Source organism: Mustela nivalis, assembly GCF_964662115.1.
Source record: "Mustela nivalis genome assembly, chromosome: 4".
Lineage (NCBI taxonomy): Eukaryota > Metazoa > Chordata > Mammalia > Carnivora > Mustelidae > Mustela > Mustela nivalis.
Genome location: NC_139023.1, coordinates 123,506,554 through 123,515,705, shown reverse-complemented (window position 1 = coordinate 123,515,705; position 9,152 = coordinate 123,506,554). Strand labels below are relative to the sequence as shown.

General features: G+C 39.0%; 1 long non-coding RNA gene across 1 annotated transcript; it reads left to right on the top strand.

Annotated features, from left to right (window-relative positions):
• The first annotated feature begins 2,983 nt into the window (after positions 1–2,983).
• On the top strand, positions 2,984–8,916 carry LOC309863676. Its single transcript, XR_014311172.1, has 4 exons — positions 2,984–3,447; positions 3,958–4,085; positions 8,226–8,258; positions 8,785–8,916. It is a non-coding gene; the product is annotated as an uncharacterized lncRNA (long non-coding RNA).
• The last annotated feature ends 236 nt before the right edge of the window (positions 8,917–9,152 follow it).

Below are 9,152 nucleotides of genomic sequence, written 5' to 3'. Positions count from 1 at the left end.
GGTTTAATTTTTAGCATCAGTTGTTTTCCTGTAGTGGTGAGGAAGGTCTGATGAAGATTGTGGTTAATAGTCTTCCCTCACCAGGAAGGCCCTAGCACTTGAGAGGCCATGTAGTTCCACCTCCTTAGACATAGGTGTTCAGGGTTTTGTTCAGGGGCATGGGCTCAGAAGCAGAACCTAGTTGATCCCAGACTTCTCACCTCTTACACCTTCTTTCCCCTGGTCCCTAAGCCTGGTGAATTTGGTTTTCTAAACTTCATGCATCAAAATTATTGCCCTTCTTTAGCATGATTTTGTTGTTGTTAGATTTTTAAGATTATTAAATTTGGGGACACATAAATAATGATAATCCTACCATTTGTTTTTCTTCTGAGCTATCCTTCTGCCTTGATTTTACTTACAAATGCTCAGGTCTGGCCCCATGAACACGGAAGCCCTAACTGGTTAATTCTAAGGGAGTGGGGAGAATAAAGGCTTTGTGCACTTTCCTCTGGAAGTGGGGGGGGGGGGGGACACGGACAGATTCCTTTTCATGGAGATTCCACACTCAGTGCTACCTAACTAGAGTGTTAGTAATCAATTACCTCCTGGGAGGAAGACTTCCTTCCCCCAGCTTCCTTCCTGGTTGGCCAGCACCTTAGTATGAGGGCCTCAGACCTGCCTATTGTCTTTAGAAAGATTAAAGGCTTCAGTTCCAGCCAGAGAGGATTTAGGGGTTTTTTGTTGTTGTTGTTGTTGTTGTTGTTGTGGTTGTTTACTTGTTTTTTTGTTTTGCTAACCATAAAATAAGAAGATTGATCAAAAAACCAAGAATGTGTATTTAATATCAAGAATCAGGACTCAAGTAAGTAATCTTTATATAAATGAATACCAGGTTGAGGCAGCTGTGACATGGAGGAAGGAGGCAAAAATCCCAAGTTTAGGCCTTATAGTGCCATTTACAGCTAAATGAATTCAGACAAGTCACTTGTCATCTCTGAGCCTCAATGTCATCTTTCTAAAATAATATTTCAAAGGGATGCTTGGAGGATTAAACACTGTATCACTATACCAACATTCATAACATAACATGTTATCTATCATATGATTTGCATTATTCTTCAGAGAATCATAGTAAGGCAGGGGTGCTTTTCCTCTTCGCTGTAACAGCACAGCTATCCAAGAACGCAGTGTCGACAAAAGATATGCTTTTGCTCAGAGACCCCTCCTGGGTGAGCAGAAAGTAGGCACATAACTGTTCTGGAGTTGAGTGCAACCACAGAGGGACAGTCAGTAGACAGTGGGCCTAAGGAGAATCACACTGGGGAGATTCGGAAGCTTCCACAGAGCTCTACTCCTCCAGCTGCTCACCACCAATAAAGCCGTTTATAATTTATAAGAACAGAGATAAAGGCCAGTCTTTTCTTTGAAGATGACTCTCGAGACATGCAAAACCCCCAGAGGTCCATATTTGAAATGATCAAATGACATAATACCAAGGAATGACTAAAAATTCCAAGATGCCCCACGACATGTAAAACGCATTTCATTTCAAAATACGATAACTGGCAAACTATGTGACTTCTTAGTAACTTCCGCTTGCTTCCTTTCAATTTTAATTTGTCATGGTAAGGCAATAGTAAATATGTAAATATGTAATATGTAATGTAATGTAAACATGTATATGTAAATAGTAAATATGAACATTTGGTGACCCAGATTTGTTAACAAAAGCAAATGTAGCAATAGTCTTTGGTTGCATATTTGAAAGGCAAATAAATATACCACCACTGTATTCATATATAAAATATACAGAGGAATGAGATGTTGCTGTCACCCAAAGAGAACAGTATTGGCGATCACCAGTAATGCTAAGGACTGGGAACAGTGATAAATGCCATGTTATTCACTATATTTCAAAAATTCTTTGTAAATGCATAGACATTCTAAGGATATAGTGACAAGTTACTGAAGGCCAAACTTCCTTAATATCAGGATTAGCTTTAGATGCTCCAATCTGATGCTGTGTGAGATCTGAGACTTCTGGGGTCTAGAAGGCCTCATGTGTGAAGTGTCTTGAGCCAGGTTAGAATGAGATGCTCTCTAAACCCTCCAAGTGTGAATGGTCTTGGGGCTTAGGAAAATCCGATGACCCAGGCCCTTCAGAGAGTTTTCATCATTGTTCTTGGTGAATTTTCACAGGGAGTAATTGCCAGAGAATGAAGATAAATCACTGTCCAGTACTTAGAAAATCTAAGTAGGATTCACAATAACTGCTTTAAACAATGCAATGCCTCATTGAATTAAAAAAAAAAAAAAAAGAGAGAGAAATCACTCCAGTGAAGTAGTCATTCCATAAAAAGGGCAGGAGAGACAGGGTAAAAGTTTGGTAGCAGTTGGTGCTGATAATCACGGGTTCCTTTGATTATGCATGTTTCATTGTATAGAAACTATACACTGCTTCACCAGTATTTTGTAGCCATATATATAATTGGTATGTTCTTGAAAAGAATGATACCTCTTTGATTTCTAAACTGCATTTGGAAGGAAGGAAGTATACCCTTCTGGTATTTTTGTAATTGGACTCTTAGCTCACACTAAAATAAAATTCAATGTGGTTCAGCTAAAGCTGACTCATACCTAAACAGCTCAAACAACTATTAAAAAAAGGGAAACTTGATTTTGAAATTGTCACAAACTTCTTAACTGGAAGACGTCCAAGCGGACAGCTCTCTCTTTAAGAACCAGGCTATTTGTGTTCTCTATAGGCAAAAACCTTCATGTTTGAATTAAGTTCACTGATTTTTATCCTGGTTGCCCTCTACAGTGACTTCCCATTAAGTTGGATTACTTGCATTTTATTTATACCCATTCTTTACCTGGAAAGCACATGAGTGGAGGGTGCCTGGCTGGCTCAGTCAGTAGAGCGTGTGACTCTTAATCTCTGGGTTCTGAGTGTAAGCCCCATGTTGGATGCAGAGATCACTTTAAAAAAAGAAAAAAAGCAAATGAGTGGAATTGAACTTGGATCACACAGAATTAACACAGAAAATAAATTCAGTAGCTCTTTCTTTAAAGATGAATTAAAAACCTGTGTAATTGTTTCCATCCAATAGAAATTTAAATCAGAAATCACTGTAATTTTAATGTTCAATTAGTTCTACTTTCAAAAAGAATAAACCAGGATATTTGCCCTTTGGTCATAACTATTTCATGTTCTAACACTTACATTTTTACACTTTCTCTTTTCCTGTTTTTCTTTTAATCTCTATTATTTAATTCTGGAAGGTGCTAATCTTGAAGGGAGGGTTCCTGATATTTTTCAGTGGTATCCTTGAAGGGCATCATCCCCATTGGCTCTGACCTTTATGGATCAGATGGCATCCAGATAATCAGAATCTTAAATGCATCTGGAACCTGGGAATGGAGGCCTGCAGTTGGCATGGGAGTGGCCTGTGAGATGATTTGGTAAGTAACCAAACCAGCCATACTGTGAACCTCAGGATGCCATGTCAGTCAGCAGGCTATACCAATCAGGCACCCATTATAGAATGATGTTGATGCCAAGCTCAAAGATTTAGCCAAACTTCGACATCCTTGACATCACTAGTAAATTTCCTACATTCAGTCCAATACCACCCAAAACATTGTCACAACCTACTTTGCGATTCTAAGTAAATTGGTTCAACTCATGTCCTGTCAACTCATGTACAAAAGTGGTGACAGCATCCAGTACCTTCCCTGCTGATGATTCTCATTGACTCTTCGTGTTCTGAACTTTCTAGAATTCAATCTAGCAATAGTTAGAAATAGTCATCCTGCATGCCTCACTGCCAAGTCAAATATAAGATGGCAATCTAAACTCTGTTTCCTCAAAGGATGGCTCTTTCAGCCCTTGTTTTTACTTTTGATGAGAGGACCCAGATTTTCTCATACAGCGCCCACCGCGCATCTGAGTTTTGCTTCATTTGGTTTCAGTTATTCACTGTTAATCACAGTCTGGAAGCAGATGATCCTCCTCCTGACATACGCTCGCTCAGAAGGTTATTAGTAGACTAACACTACGTCACGATGTCTGTGTCTTCTACCTCACTGCATCTCCTCAGGTAGGCTTTTTATTCTCGCACATCATCATAAGAGGAGGAAGAAGAAGGGTGGATACAATTGTACAGTACAATATTTTGAGAGAAAACACATTCACATAACTTTTGTTACAGTTTATTGTTGTAATTGTTTTATCATTAGTCATTGTTAATCTCATATTGCACTTAATTTTAAAAATTAAACTTTATCATAGTTATGTATGTATAGGAAAAAAATGTAATATATAGAGGGTTTGGCAGTATCTGTGGTTTCAGGCATCCACTGGGCGTCTTGAAACTATCTCCAGGAGATAAGGGGGACTACTGTATGTCTTTTATGACTGTACCATTTGTTTTTCAAATAACAATTTCTGGGTTTTGTCTTTCAAAAGAAAAAATGACAATTATAATTTGACCAGATGTTTGGGATGTCTGGTTGGCTCTTGATCTCAGCTCAGGTCTTGATCTCAAGGTTGTGAGTTGGAGTCTACTTCAAAAAAAAATAATAATAATAGTAATTATAATTATTATTTATCCAGTATTTTACTTTATAGATTAAATAGAAGAACTCTTCAAGATTTTTCTCTACTTATTTAATCTTTCAATGTAGAATAGCTATCAATTTTTTTCTTTTCTCAGGATGCCAAACTCAGGAAGAATAAATAAGAAAGAGTAATTATTGATATTGTAAAAGAAAAGTGTATTGCCAAGATTATTGACCAAAAACGTGACTTCAAACAACCTCATTTTAACAATATTATCTAGAAATGCATCATTCTTGATTTAAACTAAGTATTCGTATGTGTTCTAAGTTCACAGTGGGCATTAAATAGAACTCCCACTTAATTTTATCTAAAACTTACAATTTTATTATGAAGTTACATTTATTTGAATTAGCTGAGAAACCTTAAATCTTATTGGTTAATATTTCAAGATTATTCCTGTTTTTTTTTCCCTTTTTTTAAATTTTTTTAAAATTTATTTTCAGCATAACAGTATTCATTATTTTTTCACCACACCCAGTGCTCCATGCAATCCGTGCCCTCTATAATACCCACCACCTGGTACCCCAACCTCCCACCCCCCTGCCACTTCAAATCCCTCAGATTGTTTTTCTCATGATTCACCTTCCCTTCCAATTTCCCCCAACTCCCTTCTCCTCTCTAACTCCCCATGTCCTCCAAGCTATTTGTTATGCTCCACAAGTAAGGGAAACCATATAATAATTGACTCTCTCTGCTTGACTTATTTCACTCAGCCCATGTTGCTACAAAAGTTGGGTATTCATCCTTTCTGATGGAGGCGTAATACTCCATAGTGTATATGGACCACATTTTCCTTATCCATTGGTCCGTTGAAGGGCGTCTTGGTTCTTTCCACAGTTTGGCAACCATGGCCATTGCTACTATAAACATTGGGGTACAGATGGCCCTTCTTTTCATGACATCTGTATCTTTGGGGTAAATACCCAGGAGTGCAATGGCAGGGTCATAGGAAAGTTCTATTTTTAATCTCTTGAGGAATCTCCACACTGTTCTCCAAAGAGGCTGCACCAACTTGCATTCCCACCAACAGTAGAAGAGTGTTCCCCTTTCTCCACATCCCCTCCAACACGTGTTGTTTCCTGTCTTGCTAATTTTGGCCATTCTAACTGGTGTAAGGTGATATCTCATTGTGGTTTTAATTTGAATCTCCCTGAGGGCTAGTGATGATGAACATTTTTTCATGTGTCTGATAGCCATTTGTATGTCTTCATTGGAGAAGTGTCTGTTCATATCTTCTGCCCATTTTTTGATATGATTGTCTGTTTTGTGTGTGTTGAGTTTGGGGAGTTCATTATAGATCCTGGATATCAGCCTTTTGTCTGTACTGTCATTTGCAAATATCTTCTCCCATTCCGTGGGTTGCCTCTTTGTTTTTTTGACTGTTTCCTTTGCTGTGCAGAAACTTTTGATTTTGATGAAGTCCCCAAAGTTTATTTTCGCTTTTTAAAAATTGTATTATGTTGGATAAGAGTCATCTTTCTGAGTGAACCTCAAAGTCCTTTTGACCGTAAAATTCCATCCATACCTTTTTGAGAAAGATGTAAGTAATACATTTTGGTATTTTTCATTAGCCAAATGTCAAATTTATAAAATTGAAAATGTCATAAAATAATGAAATATTAACATAATTTATGTTATATTTAACTAATTTTAAATTACAGATTATATATCCAAAAATTGTACATATCAATAAAATGTTTCCATGCTTTTATAGCCAAATGGATTAGATGAAATGTACATATAATATTTGCCTATTTCTGAAAAAGCCTATATTTGTTTCTCCCAAATAATTAAGAACCCCAGGGGGCCTGGATCAGACCAATGGGTCAAAAGAAAGGACTAGGCAAATTTGTGGACTGTCCATAGTTCTCATGTAATGAGAATGAAAATGGGATGAATGTTTAAGCATGTCTACTCTGTAGCCAGGCTGCCTGGGTTTAAATCCTGGCTCTTTTATTTATAGCTATGTGACCTTGGGCAAGTGGTTTAACTCCTCTGGTCTGAGTTATCTCCACTTTCAAATGAGAATGCTAATAAAAATGATGGATACTTCATAAGGTTGTTGTAAGGATTAAAAAATTAATATGTATATGTTCCTTTAAGACCTAGTAAGAACTCAAGAAATGAGTTTTCTTTCTGGAACACATTCAACAATCTATTGATTGCCCATAGCATGCAGGAATATTTGCAAGAGGCAGCAAAGATCCATAGGGTAGTAGAAAATTCTAGAAATGGGGATGGGAGAATTCTAATCTCTAATCCACTTCAACAAATGATGTTGTTCTCCAGGTGAGTCTCAAGTTCTGTATGGGCACCCAGAAATACCACAATAAATGAGATTTAGTCCCCTTCCTAATGAAACACAGAGCCATTAGGTAGGGAACAGAAAGACCTGAATAAAACTTCCATAGTTCAGTGTGGCGCACTGAACAGTCACAGGCACTAACGGTGCTGGGACACTTCCAAGGGAGCGATCATTTTTATTTATTTATTTATTTGTTTATTTTTTAAAGATTCTATTTATTCACTTGACCAGAGAGAGATCACAAGAAGGCAGAGAGAGAGGGGGAAGCAGGCTCCCCGCTGAACAGAAAGCCTGACATGGGACTCGATCCCAGGACCCCGGGACCAAGGCAGAGGTCTTAACCCACTGAACCATGCAGGCACCCCAGAACAATCGTTTTTTTTTTTTAAAGATTTTATTTATTTATTTATTTGACAGAGAGAGATCACAGTAGACAGAGAGAGAAAGAGAGGGAAGCAGGCTCCCCGCCAAGCAGAGAGCCAGATGCGGGACTCAATCCCAGGACCCTGGGATCATGACCTGAGCCGAAGGCAGTGGCTTAACCCACTGAGCCACCCAGGTGCCCCAGAACAATCGTTTTTAACTGGGGCAAGAACAGAGAGAGAAGGAGAAGCACCTAAGTTGTACCACAAGGAGTCAAGACCCCAATGAGAGTTTGCCAGGTACACAGGTGAACCTGGTTGGTGCCAAGAGGCCAGGCAAAAGCATAGCATGAATAAAGGCAAGATTTTTTAAAAAGCCTTTGGTATAATTTGCTAGTTCTACTAGAATATAAGGTGTACGCTTCTCTCAGAGAGGTTAGAACTTCCACTGGCACTTTGTGGGGTCCAGGTTGCAAAGGCCTCCCATGCCTTGCTGGGACTTCAGGCTTCACTGCAGAGGCAGCAGAGAACCAGTGCAGGCTTACAAGAACAGGAGTGATTTGCTCCAAGGTAATTCTGAAGGCAGGATGCAGAATGGATTGAAGGGAGAAGGGAGAGAAACTGGAGGCAGAGACCAGTTGGATGGCCATGTCGTGGTCCAGGGAAGAGAGCTAGAGTAAGATGTGGGGAGGGGGATGAGATGGAAGGGCATGTTAAAAAGATGAAAGATATTACTGGAGACAAACTGCCAAGACTGGTAACCTGGTTGTATTGGGGGTGGTAGGAGTGGTAAGAGGAGTACAGTGGGCCCAGGCATGACTCTCAAGTTCCTTACTGGAGCAATTGGACCAACAGTAAGAGGAGGAAGGGAAGAATAAGAACAGGTTTATGGAAGAAAGAAAATGAGTTTAATTTCAGATATATTTTCCTTCTGCTTATCCTCATCCCATAGGTTACTGGCTTAGACTAAAGCACAGCTGAACAGGTGAATTGTTTTTAGCAACTTTCCACTTCTTTCCTTTAACTGATAACGGAAGCTTAAGAATGGCTTGGGGTGTTAGAGAGGAGAAGGGAGTTGGGGTAAATTGGAAGGGGAGGTGAATCAGGAGAGACTATGGACTCTGAGAAACAATCTGAGGGGTTTGAAGTGGCGGGGGGGTGGGAGGTTGGGGTACCAGGTGGTGGGTATTATAAAGGGCACAGATTGCATGGAGCACTGGGTGTGGTGAAAAAAAATGAATGCTGTTATGCTGAAAATAAAAAAAAATAAAAAAATAAAAAGAATGGCTTCATGAGCCTCAGATAATTCAAGTGATAGACTGAAAAAGAGCGGAGCTACAGAGAAGCTGCATTTAGGATAATTTATGTACTTTTAGCCTCCTAAAATTTAGATCAAATAAAATAATTTCAATGGTTTCTCATGTTTGAGATACTAAGTATTCAATGTGGTAAGAAATATGAAAGAAGTAAAAGAGTATAAAGTACACTTACTGTTACAAATTTCCTTTCAGGCAAGTTTTACTGAGAATGTTTTTCCCATGTGAGATACCTCAGCATCACTTCCTTGGAGCCTCCTTTCAAGAGCCTCCAACTGAACAGGTCTGAGGTGGCCGAAAAGCTTGATTCTAACGAGCACCCCAGGTGATTTTCAGGTAAGTGGCCCTCACACCTTGCGAACCACCTTGTTTGAAGTTGTTCTTCTTTGCAATTCTGCCAAACCCCAGGTCATTGACAAAAGTTAATGGGACTCAGTGAGGTTGATACTGGAGTCCTGGTAAGATGACTCGTGCATATATACGTGAGAACTTACAAGAAACTCCCACTACACAGATTTTGTAACAACACTTTTATTAAAAATTACATAGCTGGGGCGCCTGGG